The sequence below is a fragment of the Oncorhynchus nerka genome, linkage group LG7, assembly GCF_034236695.1.
Source record: "Oncorhynchus nerka isolate Pitt River linkage group LG7, Oner_Uvic_2.0, whole genome shotgun sequence".
Classification (NCBI taxonomy): Eukaryota; Metazoa; Chordata; class Actinopteri; order Salmoniformes; family Salmonidae; genus Oncorhynchus; species Oncorhynchus nerka.
In genome coordinates, this window is record NC_088402.1 from 50,319,327 (window position 1) to 50,335,777 (window position 16,451).

Consider the following 16,451-nt stretch of genomic DNA (forward strand, 5'->3'; position numbering starts at 1 on the left):
GGAGTCCTGGTATGTGGTAGGAATATCCATGATTAATGCGTAAGTGAAGAACTGTAGGTTTTAAGGACCCGCCTTTTATTGTTGAACCAGTCCTCTGGGTATCAGGGCGTGGTTAACACAGCCGCGTACTTAGTTTTCTTCTGACAATGTACCTTCTTGGGGCTCCTTTGAATCATAATCCTCTGGATTCGTATGTATTATGCACTTCCTTACATGAGCAATGCTCTGTCGTTGTTGGCTCTGTACAAAAAGAGTGTCCAACAACTAACATTTTCAATTCCATTAAATCCCAACTTTTAAAAGGAATAAGCATGCGCAACCTAAAATCCCCATCACGAATGTTTTGGTTGAGGGTTTCCTCGTTGCTGATATAGAACTCCACGCAGCCACATGGAAGTCCATTCTTTCTTTGTATTTTCACCCTGTGAAATACTCTTCCTGCGGAGTCAGGGGTACCTTCCCAACGGGTCTCGTAGCCTGTGAACAAGCTATACCCCTTGGTGATAAGTCTCAGTTCGGGACACAAAACCTTGCGAAAAACCATCCAGTCTTCAACCCCATAGTCCACTCCTAATGTCTGGTCGGTATATTCTTCTCCTTCGGCTACCATATAGAGGTTCATTCTACAGGCCAGGTAATCAAACTGATACCCCCATTGCTGTCCATTAGACATCAGCACTTGATCTTTCAGCGCAGTTGCGGGCGGTATCTGGGTTCTATACACACTTAGAGACCACTTTTTTGGAGCATCGGATATTGTGGCATTATACTTGGCCCTTTCTCTATGTTTCAGCCGCGGTCCTGCTTCCGTTTACAGTCATCACAGCTTTGACACTGATCACAAAATCCATGTTAATTTAAAAAATCTTGTTTACTGTTCTGGGGTCGCATGCCTTGTTCTGGACTTTATTTATAATGCGTCTGCCACAGCCAATACCCCGGACATTCCTGCTTCATAGATAGCAACCCTAGGGGCAATAAAACAGGGGTGTGGGGCCATAACTCTTTCAAAAGTTCAAACACAGAACCCCCCCCCAGTTCAACCAGGTCCCTAGACATCAATCAGCATGATAACTTCGACGGAATAGATGCAATATAGATATAAAATAACACACCCTCTAACACGTGACAACAGGAACAGGATGTCCTGGCCGGATACCCATATTTGGACATGTGCGCGTCATCTGGACACATAAATCTAAATTTTGACCCATGCCGTTTACTTTATCCTCTCTATCATGGGCTCACACATTGCCTTGAAATCTGTACCACCTTTTAGCCCTCCCTCACACACTTACACTACTGTGTGTGTGTATACTTAAATTATACAGACTAATTGGTCAGAGGAGGGGTTGAAGAGGCCACCCAGACGAGTAGGATGTCTTTAAACATGGGAAGAATATAGGCCTATTAACATCAAACAAACATAATTAGTATGGGCTATGTGATATGGCCTAAAAGTAATGCCAACAATTATTTTCAGAAGTTTCGACGATTCACGATAATACTGTACATCTCAATTTTTATTGTTTTTCTCTAAACAAACAAAAAAAGACCAAGGCAGAATTCAAATAAGTAATTTCTTTATTAAAATGAGGAAATAAACAATGCCACTTGTCTTTTTGTATCAACAAGGCCTATATGTGCAAAACTAACAAATAAACATCATCACTTGCCAGGCTCTCATCATTGTACATAGGATTTTTAAAATAATAATGGAGGGAAAAAAATGCCTTCTATCCCTGAAAAAGCAATGTGCAAAATAACAAAACGAATACTAAATTGCTCTCAAAGAAATCAAAGTTTCTTTGCTCATTTCTGAAAAGGAATACATGCCTTTCTGCTGACTCTGGCTTTAGGCGTGCCCTGTTGCAATGTTCCCACCTTTGCTGAAGACCCTCTCTGAAGGGCACACTAGTAGGAATGCATAGGTACTTAGCAAAATTGTTCTGTCTTGGGAAGTTGGCCTCATGAAGCTTCCACCACTCAAGTGGGTCTGGGTCTGTGTCAGGGGACATCAAGTACCTCGACAGCTCAGTTTTGATGGACTGGGAGGCATACGGAACTGTCTTTTTTTAGAAGCTTGCAAGTGTTTTCTTGCTCTTAGCCACAGGTTCAGCTTCTTCTTGGCGCACATGCAACGCTGTGCCAGGCTGAGGTGTGCTTTTCTCAGCTAGCAGAGACTTCAGCTCCAAAATCGCTCTTCGTTTGATGCCCTCAACCTTGTCTGCTATGTATGTTGTCCTGAACCGGGGATCCATCAAAGACGCCATATCCAGGAGGTCAACTGTGGCAGGGTGAATCGTACTTCACATTTAGATACTCCAGTGTGGTGCTCTTGATTTGTTTTGTGAGATCGTTCTCACCCTCCTTTGACCGGAGGCTTGATGTAAGAGACTTTAACGTAGTCCTCACCAGACAGCGTGTCAGTGAATTCTTGTAGTAGGCTTATGGCTTTGTTCACTGACTCCAACACTACGCTATCCTGTTAGCTGGGCACCAGGTGCCTGCTTTTCTTCTCTGAGCCCAGGACTATGCTATTTTACTGTTCCAGGTACTCATTCAATCATCTTCTCTTCTGAACCCCACCTGGTTGGGGACTCTGTGATGAGCTGTTGAGTGGGTAGAGTGTACCAAAACTGTATCTCGTCTCTTCTTCCAGGACAACCTTTTTGCATACCTCGATGGCACTATCAATCCGTGAGTCTTTCAGACCATAAAAAATATATGTCTGTATGTATTTATGTATAATATGTATGTATAATTTTCATTATCCACACTTACTGATGTGTGAAGCCTGTGTTCAAAGCACTTGTTCAAGCCCAATGCTTTTATCATATTGCTCCTGCTGTTAGTTGTCATGCACACCTGTCTGTCTTCGCTCAGCTTCCACGATGCCACGGTGTGTCATTGAGGCCCTGGGCTATTATTTCACTGGGGTAAGTATGATATATGGAGGCATACATTTAGTAATCTCCAGTCTTCATCTACAGTGACAAGAAAGTATGTGAACCTTTTGGAATTACCTGGATTTATGCATAAATTGGTTATAACATTTTATCACAACAATAGACAAACACAGTCTGCACAAACTAATAACACACAAACAATTATACGTTTCATTGTCTTTATTGAACACACCGTGTAAATATTCACAGTGTATGGTGGGAAAAGTATGTGAACCCTTGGATTTAATAACTGGTTGACCCTCCTTTGGCAACAACAATTTCAACCAAACATTTTCTGTAGTTGCAGATCAGACCTGATCAACGGTCAGGAGGAATTTTGGACCATTAATCATTACAAAACTGTTTCAGTTCAGAAATATTCTTAGGATGTCTTTTGTGAACCGCTCTCGAGGTCATGACACAGCATTTTAAATCGGGTTGAGGTCAGGACTCTGACTGGGCCACTCCAGAAGGCGTATTTTCTTCTATTGTTGATTTACTTCTGTGTTTTGGGTCGTTGTCCTGTTGCGTCACCCAACTTCTGTTGCGCTTCAATTGGTGGACAGATAGCCTTACATTCTCCTGCAAAATGTCTTGATATACTTGGTAATTCATTTTTCCATCGATGATTGCAAGCTGTCCAGGCCCTGAGGCAGCAAAGCAACCCCAAACCATGATGCTCCCTCTACCATACTTTACAGTTGAGATGAGGTTTTGATTTTGATGTGCTGTCCCTTTTTTTTCTCCACACATAGTGTTGTGTGTTCCTTCCTTCCAAACAACTCAACTTTAGTTTAATCTGTCCACAGAATATTTTGCCAGAAGCACTGTGGAACATCCAGGTGCTCTTTTGCGAACTTAAGATGTGCAGCAATGTTTTTTTGGATAGCAGTGCCTTCTTCCGTGGTGTCCTCCCATGAACACCATTCTTGTTTAGTGTTTTCCGTGTCGTAGACTAGTCAACAGAGATGTTAGCTTGTTACAGAGATTTCTGTAAGTCTTTAGCTGACACTCTAGGAGTCTTCATAACCTCATTGAGCATTCTGCTCTATGCTCTTGCAGTCATCTTTGCAGGACGGCCACTCCTAGAGAGAGTAGCAATTTATAGACACTTTGTCTTACCATGGACTGATGAAGATCAAGGCTTTTAGAGACACTTTTGTAACCCTTTCCAACTTTATGCAAGTCAGCAATTCTTAATCTTAGGTATTCTGAGATCTCTGTGGATGTTTAAATTATGCATTCAATTTAAACAGGAAATACAATACTTTGTGTTATTAGTTTAAGCACGCTGTGTTTGTCTATTGTTGTAACCAAGATGAAGATCAGATCAAATGTTATAACTAATTTATGCAGAAATCCAGGTAATTCCAAAGGGTTCATATACTTTTTCTTGCCACTGTATGTTGTGGACTGTCAAGCTTAGGTATGGGTGTGATGTTCTGCTTGACCATATATCGATTGTGGTAGAAAAGTAAGACACGTTAGCCAGCTTCTCGGTGACTCTTTCATGGGTCTTTTATAACCGTGGCAATGATTGTTCCGCAAAATACCTGCAGCTTGGTAGATGATATTTGGAGTCAATTGGGTTTAGCAGCTTTTTGAAGCCGGACTTTTCCACTGTATAGATGGGGCCCATATATTTGGCTAGGTGTGATAGGTCACCACGTCTTTTATCTACTTCTACCTCAAAAATGTCTTGTCATATGGGATGATGTTTGAAAATGATGTGGCTATGGTTATTTACAGGACATTTTGGGAGTGTGACGATTGGAAACATCAGCATCACGTATTTTCACACATTCCTCCCATTTCACCTCATGTTTCTGTCTCAGGTGCTGGGAGAGCCTGTGGGAGCCTAGTTGTGCTGCTGTTTTTCAACACAATTGTTTTTCGACACACTTTGCATGGGACATAAGTTTGCTGAGCATCTGACCTCACAAACCCGAACCTCTGCCATATTACAGAACAAACATTGCTGCCCTCACGAGAAGCTGAGTTTGCTTCCTCGTTGTCCATTTTGGTAGTGCTTGCCACTACGCTTCATGGGCATGGTTACCACTTGGGAAAGGCTGCCCAGGATTGTGATTGTTGGATAACTTTTGTGCATGTGCCATGACGCAGTTGTGGCATGGTTCAGTTTAGAGGTCGACCGATTCTGATTTTTCAACACCGATCCCGAAATTTGGAGAACCCCAAAAAATCCAATAACGATTAATTGGCCGATTTAATTAAAAAAATATTTAAAAAAAATACAAATAAAGTGTGTGTGTATGTATATACACATACACTTTAAACAGCATATCAAAATCAAAACCTCATATATACATACACATTTATATTACATTTACATTTAAGTCATTTAGCAGACGCTCTTATCCAGAGCGACTTACAAATTGGACACACAGTTGAAGTTTACATACACCTTAGCCAAATACATTTAATCTGACATTCCTGACATTTAATCCTAGTACAAATTCCCTGTTTTAGGTCAGTTAGGCTCACCACTTTATTTTATGAATGTGAAACGTCAGAATAATAGTAGAGAATGATATACTTCAGCTTTTATTTTTTTCATTATATTCCCAGTGGGTCAGAAGATTACATACATTCAAATAGTATTTGGTAGCAATGCCTTTAAATTGTTTAACTTGGGTCAAATGTTTCAGGTAGCCTTCCACAAGCTACCCACAATAAATTGGGTGAATTTTGGCCCATTCCTCCTGACAGAGCTGGTGTAACTGAGTCAGGTTTGTAGGCCTCCTTGCTTGCACACACTTTTTCAGTTCTGCCCACAAATGTTCTATAAGATTAAGGTCAGGGCTTTGTGATGGCCAATCCAATACCTTGACTTTGTTCTTAAGCCATTTTGCCACAACTTTGGAAGTATGCTTGTGGTCATAGTTCATTTGGAAGACACATTTGCGACCATGCTTTAACTTCCTGATGTCTTGAGATGTTGCTTCAATATATCCACATAATTTTCTTTCTCATGAAGCCATCTATTTTGTGAAGTGCACCAGTCCCTCCTGCAGCAAAGCACCCCCACAACATGATGCTGCCACCCCTGTGCTTCACAGTTGGATGGTGTTCTTCGGCTTGCAATCCTCCCCCTTTTTCCTCCAAACATAACAATGGTCATTATGGCCAAACAGTTGTTGTTGTTTTTTTACCAGATCAGAGGGCATTTCTCCAAGTACGATTTTTGTTCCCATGAGCAGTTGCAATCCTTAGTCTGGCTTTTTTATGGCGGTTTTGGAGCCGTGGCTTCTTCCTTGCTGAGCAGCCTTTCAGCTTATGTCGATATAGGACTAGTTTTACTGTGGATATAGATACTTTTGTACCTGGTTTCTCCTGGTTTCTCCATCTTCACAAGGTCCTTTGCTGTTGTTATGGGATTGATTTGCACTTTTCGCACCACAGTACGTTTATCTCTAGGAGACAGAACACGTCTCCTTCTTGAGCGGTATGACTGCTGCGTGGTCCCATGGTGTTTATACTTGGGTTTTTATTGTTTGTACAGATGAATGTGGTACCTTCAGGTGTTTGGAAATTGCTCCCAAGGATGAACCAGACTTGTGGAGGTTTTTTCTGAGGTCTTGGGTAATTTCTTTTGATTTTCCCATGATGTCAAGCAAAGAGGCACTGAGTTTGAAGGTAGGCCTTGAAAAACATCAGAAGCTTCTAAAGCCATGACACCGTTTTCTGGAATTTTCCAAGCTGTTTAAAGGCACAGTCAACTTAGTGTATGTAAACTTTTGACCCACTGGAATTTTGATACAGTGAGTTATAAGTGAAACAATCTGTCTGTCAACAATTGTTGAAAAATTACTTGTCATGCACAAAGTATATGTCCTAACTGACTTGCCAAACTATTTGTTTACAAGAAATTTGTGGAGTGGTTTTAAAGTGAGTTTTAATTACTTCTAAGTGTATGTAAACTTCCGACTTCAACCTTATGTATGTGTGTGTGTATAAATATATACATTGCATTAATGACAATTGCAATACTGAATGAACACTTTTATTTTTACTTAATATAATACATAAATAAAAATATATTTACTCTCAAATAAATAATTAAACATGTTCAATTTGGTTTAAATAATGCAAAAACAAAGTGTTGGAGAAGAAAGTATGTGCAATATGTGCCATGTAAGAAAGCTAACGTTTAAGTTCCATGCTCAGAACATGAGAACATATAAAATCTAGTGGTTCCTTTTAACATGAGTTTCTTCATTGCACAAAGGAATAACCTCAACCAAATTCCAAAGACTGGTGACATCCAGTGGAAGCGGTAGGAACTGAAAACAAGTGCCTAAGGAATATCGTTTCCCAATGAGACCCACTGAACAGACAGAGTCCTCAAAACAAAAATTCTGAACGGTTAGTCCTCAGGGTTTTGCCTGCTACATAAGTTCTGTAATACTCACAGACATGATGCAAACAGTTAGGGAAACTTCAGAGTGTTTTCTATCCAAATCTACTAATAACATGCATATCTTATATTCTTGGCATGAGTAGTAAGAAGTTGAAATTGGGCACGCTATTTATCCAAAAGTGAAAATGCTGCCCCCTATACCTTAAGAAGTTAATGAGTCTGACGTGAAGGATATACTTCTTTCCCGGGAACAGGCCCAAATCCCCATCATTTGTGTGAAGAGAAGACTGAGAAAATGGGGGGAGGATGGTCTGCCTTGTGAGAATTTGTAGGCAAGCGAGTTAATAACCTCTTCGAGCTACCCCCCTACTTTTTTCAATTTCCGCCTGAAGACATACCCAAATCTAACTGTCTGTAGCTCAGGTCCAGAACCAAGGATATGCATATTATTGGTACCATTTGAAAGAAAAAGAAAACAAAGAAAACACTCTGAAGTTTGTGTAAATGTGAATTGTATTGAATGTAGGAGAATATAACACAATAGACCCGGTTTAGATAATACAATGAAAAAAACATACGTTTTTTTAATTTTTATTGTTGTATCATCTTTAAAATGAACAAGATAAAACACATTCAGATAGGATGATGGGGACAATTGCAGTGAAAAACATAAGAGGGAAACAGTATGTGTGCAATTTTCAGAATGATAACTTCCAAAATGAGTGTGCTACATTACATTTATTCTGAAGTCACCCAGGTGTCCCACACAAGTAGCCCAAATGTACCCAAGTGGCCAAATTGGTGAAGTCATACATTTTGAATGGGATATTTTTTTACCAAGCATGTGGTGCAGGTGATGGGGGACTTCATTTTGCAAAGAACACAGCGACACCTCCATGCTGTGCCCTTTTTGCCCTGAGGCACATCCATGCCTACAGAAATACATTTGGGCAGATGAACACCACTTGTGGCAGGAGCTGGATGAACCAGCTTCAGTGGGGGATGGACACCTTGGCACTGGGGGCTCCCATTCAGAGTCAGTGTCACGGTGAAAGAAAATGTTCAGTTAGAATAGTTTCACATATGAGCCCTGTATCAACAGGTATAATAAACAGATATATATAGAGTACAGGGAACATAAGGTTTAATATATTATTATAGACCTGCTAGATCTACTGTCTCATTTATATTATGACATTTCAGCTAGATCTACTGTCTCTATTATATTCTGAAGACCAGCTAGATCTACTGGCTTTATTATATTACAACAGACCAGCTGTATGTACTGTCTCCATTTCACGTTGGCCATTGTTGTGGGTCTGCCCTCCCCTCAACATCCTCAAATAGGCTATTTCATTTCACAAATATTTTTATTTTTTTATTTTATTTTATTTCACCTTTATTTAACCAGGTAGGCTAGTTGAGAACAAGTTCTCATTTGCAACTGCGACCTGGCCAAGATAAAGCATAGCAGTGTGAACAGACAACACAGAGTTACACATGGAGTAAACAATTAACAAGTCAATAACACAGTAGAAAAAAAAAATGGGCAGTCTATATACAATGTGTGCAAAAGGCATGAGGAGGTAGGCGAATAATACAATTTTGCAGATTAACACTGGGGTGATAAATGATCAGATGGTCATGTACAGGTAGAGATATTGGTGTGCAAAAGAGCAGAAAAGTAAATAAATAAATAAAAAAAACAGTATAAAAACAGTATGGGAATGAGGTAGGTGAAAATGGGTGGGCTATTTACCAATAGACTATGTACAGCTGCAGCGATCGGTTAGCTGCTCGGATAGCTGATGTTTGAAGTTGGTGAGGGAGATAAAAGTCTCCAACTTCAGCGATTTTTGCAGTTCGTTCCAGTCACAGGCAGCAGAGTACTGGAACGAAAGGCGGCCAAATATAATATTTTATATTATTAATTTCAAACAACGGCATTAGCATGAGAAGAACGTTTACCAGTCCAAAACGATGTCCTCTCCGTTAAAAAAATAATGAACCTCTTTACGCCGGAGTTTAATACATGGGTTGGTCTTCCAACACATAAACATTACATATTGCCGTTTACCTCAGCTCATTGGCTATCTACCCAGCTAGATTTTAAGACGATCAGTGGTCATTGGGTTAAAATACAGTCAATCAACGAAACAGCGGTCATATCATTGGTGCACAATGATGTCATTACTTGTTGTCTTCAAATCGGTTTCTTTCAGTCAATACGTCCTGCGAAATGACCCATCAGTTGATTGCAATGAAACCGAACATGACTGGAAAAGTCACGTTTTGTGTGTGTATTTACCTCGAATGTGTCGTCGAAAATGGAATGAGACGGAATTCACGACACAAGCGGTTCACAAAATGTTTCGTGTTAGGCTATAAAAATGGATTTTATCAAACAAAAGACCATTCATTGTGTAACAATGAGCATTGGGATTGCAAACAGAGGAAGATCGTCAAAGGTAAACTATTTATTTTATTGCAGTTTGTGATTTTGTTACGCCTGTGCTGGTTGAAATAGTTGTTTTTTATGGGGCTCTATCCTCAGATAATCGCATTGTATTCTTTCGCAGTAAATCATTTTTTAAATCTGACAACACAGTTGGATTAGCAAGATGCTAGGCTTTCGAAACATGTGAGACACTTGTATTTTCATGAATGTTTAATATGACTATTTATGTAGCGATCACATATGTTGTCGAATTTCATCCCGCTAACGGGTTCTGTACGCAGAGAGGTTAAACCACACTGCCATCCGTTCTATTGGCAAACATGCAATCATTGGAAAATAAAATCGATAACCTACGAGCAAGATTAAACTACCAACGGGACCTTAAGTGGTCTCATTGGTACTGCTATAATTGGTTCTAGCAATGCAGTACAGGTTTTTGCATTAGATAGGCATAAATACTGATTTTAGACATCATTCTAGTGATGCACTAGTGGCATTGTGGAAACTGGCTGAAAAAATGACTAGAAACAAAGCTAATGGAAACTTTTTAGAAGTGTAATTCATTGTTGAACCTCACCCAATATTCTCATATTGTGTCCTTCTCTTTCATAACAGTTTCATTATTGGAAATGCATGTTTTTAGACAAGGTAGACAAGCAAAATTCAAAGATGTTTTCATATGTTAAGTGGTGTCATTGTTCCAGCTGTCTAAATGTCTAAAATCGCCCGGGAAATCCTTTTAAGGGCCTATCCAGTTAGTTCAGCATGATGGGGGACACCTTTTCTGGGTTGTGAATTTGATACATATTTTTGAGCTGTTGTTCATGCACATGGCCGAAATCCTTTTTTAGGCCCTCTCCAGCATGACGTTAGAGATCGTTTCTGGATTACGAATTTGAAACATACAGTGGGGAGAACAAGTATTTGATACAGTGCCGATTTTGCAGGTTTTCCTACTTACAAAGCATGTTGAGGTCTGTCATTTTTATCATAGGTACACTTCAACTGTGAGAGACGGAATCTAAAACGAAAATCCAGAAAATAACATTGTATGATTTTTAAGTAATTAGTTTGCATTTTATTGCATGACATAAGTATTTGATACATCAGAAAAGCAGGTCCTTAATATTTGGTACAGAAACCTTTGTTTGCAATTACAGAGATCATACGTTTCCTGTAGTTCTTGACCAGGTTTGCACACACTGCAGCAGGGATTTTGGCCCACTCCTCCATACAGACCTTCTCCAGATCATTCAGGTTTCGGGGCTGTCGCTGGGCAATACGGACTTTCAGCTCCCTCCAAAGATTTTCTATTGGGTTCAGGTCTGGAGACTGGCTAGGCCGCTCCAGGACCTTGAGATGCTTCTTACGGAGCCACTCCTTAGTTGCCCTGGCTGTGTGTTTCGGGTCGTTGTCATGCTGGAAGACCCAGCCACGACCCATCTTCAATGCTCTTACTGAGGGAAGGAGGTTGTTGGCCAAGATCTCGCAATACGTGGCCCCATCCATCCCCCCCTCAATGTGGTGCAGTCGTCCTGTCCCCTTTGCAGAAAAGCATCCCCAAAGAATGATGTTTCCACCTCCATGCTTCACGGTTGGGATGGTGTTCTTGGGGTTGTACTCATCCTTCTTCTTTCTCCAAACATGGCAAGTGGAGTTTAGACCAAAAAGCTATATTTTTGTCTCATCAGACCACATGACCTTCTCCCATTCCTCCTCTGGATCATCCAGATGGTCATTGGCAAACTTCAGACGGGCCTGGACATGCGCTGGCTTGAGCAGGGGGACCTTGCGTGCGCTGCAGGATTTTAATCCATGACGGCGTAGTGTGTTACTAATGGTTTTCTTTGAGACTGTGGTCCCAGCTCTCTTCAGGTCATTGACCAGGTCCTGCCGTGTAGTTCTGGACTGATCCCTCACCTTCCTCATGATCATTGATGCCCCACGAGGTGAGATCTTGCATGGAGCCCCAGACCGAGGGTGATTGACCGTCATCTTGAACTTCTTCCATTTTCTAATAATTGCGCCAACAGTTGTTGACTTCTCACCATGCTGCCTGCCTATTGCCCTGTAGCCCATCCCAGCCTTGTCCAGGTCTACAATTTTATCCCTGATGTCTTTACACAGCTCTCTGGTCTTGGCCATTGTGGAGAGGTTGGAGTCTGTTTGATTGAGTGTGTGGACAGGTGTCTTTTATACAGGTAACGAGTTCAAACAGGTGCAGTTAATACAGGTAATGAGTGGAGAACAGGAGGGCTTCTGAAAGAAAAACTAACAGGTCTGTGAGAGCCGGAATTCTTACTGGTTGGTAGGTGATCAAATACTTATGTCATGCAATAAAATGCAAATTAATTATTTAAAAATCATACAATGTGATTTTCTGGGTTTTTGTTTTAGATTCCGTCTCTCACAGTTGAAGTGTACCTATGATAAAAATTACAGACCTCTACATGCCTTGTAAGTAGGAAAACCTGCAAAATCAGCAGTGTATCAAAATACTTGTTCTCCCCACAGTATTTGTGAGCTGTTTTTCATTCAGATGGGAGAAAATATATATTTTAGGCCCTATCCAGCTAGTTCAGCATAACGGGGGACACGGTTTCTGGGTAACTAACTTGAAATGTATTTTTGAGCAGTTTGTCATGAACTTCACCAAAAATCATTTTGGGGCCCTAACCAGCTAGTTCAGCATGACGGAAGACATCGTTTCTGGGTTACGAATTTGAAACATATTTTTTAGCTGTTTTTCATGCACATGGCCGGAAATCCTTTTTTTTGTCCTACCCAGTTAGTTCAGCATGACGGGAGACATCGTTTCTGTGTTATGAATTTGAAACATATTTTAGTTGTTTTTCTTGCACATGTCCAGAAATCCCTTTTTAGGCCCTATCACATATGACGCGAGACACCGTTTCTGGGTTACGAATTTGATACATATTTTTCAGCAGATATTCATTCAGATGGCAGAAAATAAAGAGTCTCCTGACACTTGTGGGGGATCAGATAAAAATTTAGAATATCACCGTGTTCGTGAGGGTCTCCCATTCCCAGAGAGTGGTCATACGAATTTGTAGGTCAAACGGTTCGGAAGCTAGAGATGTTTTTGTGAGAAGACCGATTATAGGTCTATGTCTCATGGTTTGACAAAAACCGATCTAGGTCCACCATCTTTCACTGCAGATATGGAGGGGTAACATAAGCAGTTGTGGAGGATTGAGACGGATATCAAATCAAATCAAATTATATTTGTCACATACACATGGTTAGCAGATGTTAATGCGAGTGTAGCGAAATGCTTGTGCTTCTAGTTCCGACAATGCAGTAATAACCAACAAGTAATCTAACTAACAATTCCAAAACTACTGTCTTTTACACAGTGTAAGAATATGTACATAAAGATATATGAAGGAGTGATGGTACAGAGCAGCATAGGCAAGATACAGTAGATGGTATCGAGTACAGTATATACATATGAAATGAGTATGTAAACAAAGTGGCATAGTTAAAGTGGCTAGTGATACATGTATTACATAAGGATGCAGTAGATGATATAGAGTACAGTATATACGTATGAATATGAGATGAATAATGTAGGGTATGTAAACATTATATTAGGTAGCATTGTTTAAAGTGGCTAATGATATATTTTACATTTCCCATCAATTCCCATTATTAAAGTGCCTGGAGTTGAGTCAGTGTCAGTGTGTTGGCAGCAGCCACTCAGTGTTAGTGGTTGCTGTATAACAGTCCCCACTGCCTTGAGATAGAAGCTGTTTTTCAGTCTCTCGGTCCCAGCTTTGATGCACCTGTACTGACCTCGCCTTCTGGATGATAGCGGGGTGAACAGGCAGTGGCTCGGGTGGTTGTTGTCCTTGATGATCTTTATGGCCATCCTGTAACATCGGGTGGTGTAGGTGTCCTGGAGGGCAGGTAGTTTGCCCCCGGTGATGCGTTGTGCAGACCTCACTACCCTCTGGAGAGCCTTACGGTTGTGGGCGGAGCAGTTGCCGTACCAGGCGGTGATACAGCCCGCCAGGATGCTCTCGATTGTGCATCTGTAGAAGTTTGTGTGCTTTTGGTGACAAGCCAAATTTCTTCAGCCTCCTGAGGTTGAAGAGGCGCTGCTGCGCCTTCTTCACGATGCTGTCTGTGTGAGTGGACCAATTCAGTTTGTCTGTGATGTGTATGCCGAGGAACTTAAAACTTACTACCCTCTCCACTACTGTTCCATCGATGTGGATAGGGGGGTGTTCCCTCTGCTGTTTCCTGAAGTCCACAATCATCTCCTCAGTTTTGTTGACGTTGAGTGTGAGGTTATTTTCCTGACACCACACTCTGAGGGCCCTCACCTCCTCCCTGTAGGCCGTCTCGTCGTTGTTGGTAATCAAGCCTACCACTGTTGTGTCGTCCGCAAACTTGATGATTGAGTTGGAGGCGTGCGTGGCCACGCAGTCGTGGGTGAACAGGGAGTACAGGAGAGGGCTCAGAATGCACCCTTGTGGGGCCCCAGTGTTGAGGATCAGCGGGGTGGAGATGTTGTTGCCTACCCTCACCACCTGGGGGCGGCCCGTCAGGAAGTCCAGTACCCAGTTGCACAGGGCGGGGTCGAGACCCAGGGTCTCGAGCTTGATGACGAGCTTGGAGGGTACTATGGTGTTGAATGCCGAGCTGTAGTCGATGAACAGCATTCTCACATAGGTATTCCTCTTGTCTGGATGGGTTAGGGCAGTGTGCAGTGTGGTTGAGATTGTATCGTCTGTGGACCTATTTGGGCGGTAAGCAAATTGGAGTGGGTCTAGGGTGTCAGGTAGGGTGGAGGTGATATGGTCCTTGACTAGTCTCTCAAAGCACTTCATGATGACGGAAGTGAGTGCTACGGGGCGGTAGTCGTTTAGCTCAGTTACCTTAGCTTTCTTGGGAACAGGAACAATTGTGGCCCTCTTGAAGCATGTGGGAACAGCAGACTGGTATAGGGATTGATTGAATATGTCCGTAAACTCACCGGCCAGCTGGTCTGCGCATGCTCTGAGGGCGCGGCTGGGGATGCCGTCTGGGCCTGCAGCCTTGCGAGGGTTAACACGTTTAAATGTTTTACTCACCTCAACTGCAGTGAAGGAGAGTCCGCATGTTTTCGTTGCAGGCCGTGTCAGTGGCACTGTATTGTCCTCAAAGCGGGCAAAAAAGTTATTTAGTCTGCCTGGGAGCAAGACATCCTGGTCCGTGACTGGGCTGATTTTCTTCTTGTAGTCCATGATTGACTGTAGACCCTGCCACATACCTCTTGTGTCTGAGCCGTTGAATTGAGATTCTACTTTGTCTCTATACTGACACTTAGCTTGTTTGATAGCCTTGCGGAGGGAATAGCTGCACTGTTTGTATTCGGTCATGTTACCAGTCACCTTGCCCTGATTAAAAGCAGTGATTCGCGCTTTCAGTTTCACGCGAATGCTGCCATCAATCCACGGTTTCTGGTTAGGGAATGTTTTAATCGTTGCTATGGGAACGACATCTTCAACGCACGTTCTAATGAACTCGCACACCGAATCAGCGTATTCGTCAATGTTGTTATCTGACGCAATACGAAATATATCCCAGTCCACGTGTTGGAAGCAGTCTTGGAGTGTGGAATCAGCTTGGTCGGACCAGCGTTGGACAGACCTCAGCGTGGGAGCTTCTTGTTTTAGTTTCTGTCTGTAGGCAGGGATCAACAAAATGGAGTCGTGGTCAGCTTTTCCGAAACGAGGGCCTTATATGCGTTGCGGAAGTTAGAGTAACAATGATCCAAGGTTTTTCCAGCCCTGGTTGCGCAATCGATATGCTGATACAATTTAGGGAGTCTTGTTTTCAGATTAGCCTTGTTAAAATCCCCAGCTACAATGAATGCAGCCTTAGGATGTATGGATTCCAGTTTGCAAAGAATCAAATAAAGTTTGTTCAGGGCCATCGATGTGTCTGCTTGGGGGGGAATATATACGGCTGTGATTATAATCGAAGAGAATTCTCTTGGTAGATCATGCGGTCGACATTTGATTGTGAGGAATTCTAAATCAGGTGAACAGAAGGATTTGAGTTCCTGTATGTTTCTTTGATCACACCACGTCTCGTTAGCCATAAGGCATACGCCCCCGCCCCTCTTCTTACCAGAAAGATGTTTGTTTCTGTCGGCGCGATGCATGGAGAAACGCGCTGGCTGCACCGCCTCCGATAGCGTCTCTCCAGTGAGCCATGTTTCCGTGAAGCAAAGAACGTTACAGTCTCTGATGTCCCTCTGGAATGCTACCCTTGCTCGGATTTCATCAACCTTGTTGTCAAGAGACTGGACATTGGCGAGAAGAATGCTAGGGAGTGGTGCATGATGTGCCCGTCTCCGGAGTCTGACCAGAAGACCGCCTCGTTTCCCTCTTTTACGGAGTCGTTTTTTTGGGTCGCCGCATGGGATCCATTCCGTTGTCCTGGTTGAAAGGCAGAACACAGGATCCGCGTCGCGAAAATCATATTCTTGGTCGTACTGATGGTGAGTTGACGCTGATCTTATATTCAGTAGTTCTTCTCGACTGTATGTAATGAAACCTAAGATGACCTGGGGTACTAATGAAAGAAATAATAACACGTAAAAAAACAAAAAACTGCATAGTTTCCTAGGAACGCGAAGCGAGGCGGCCAT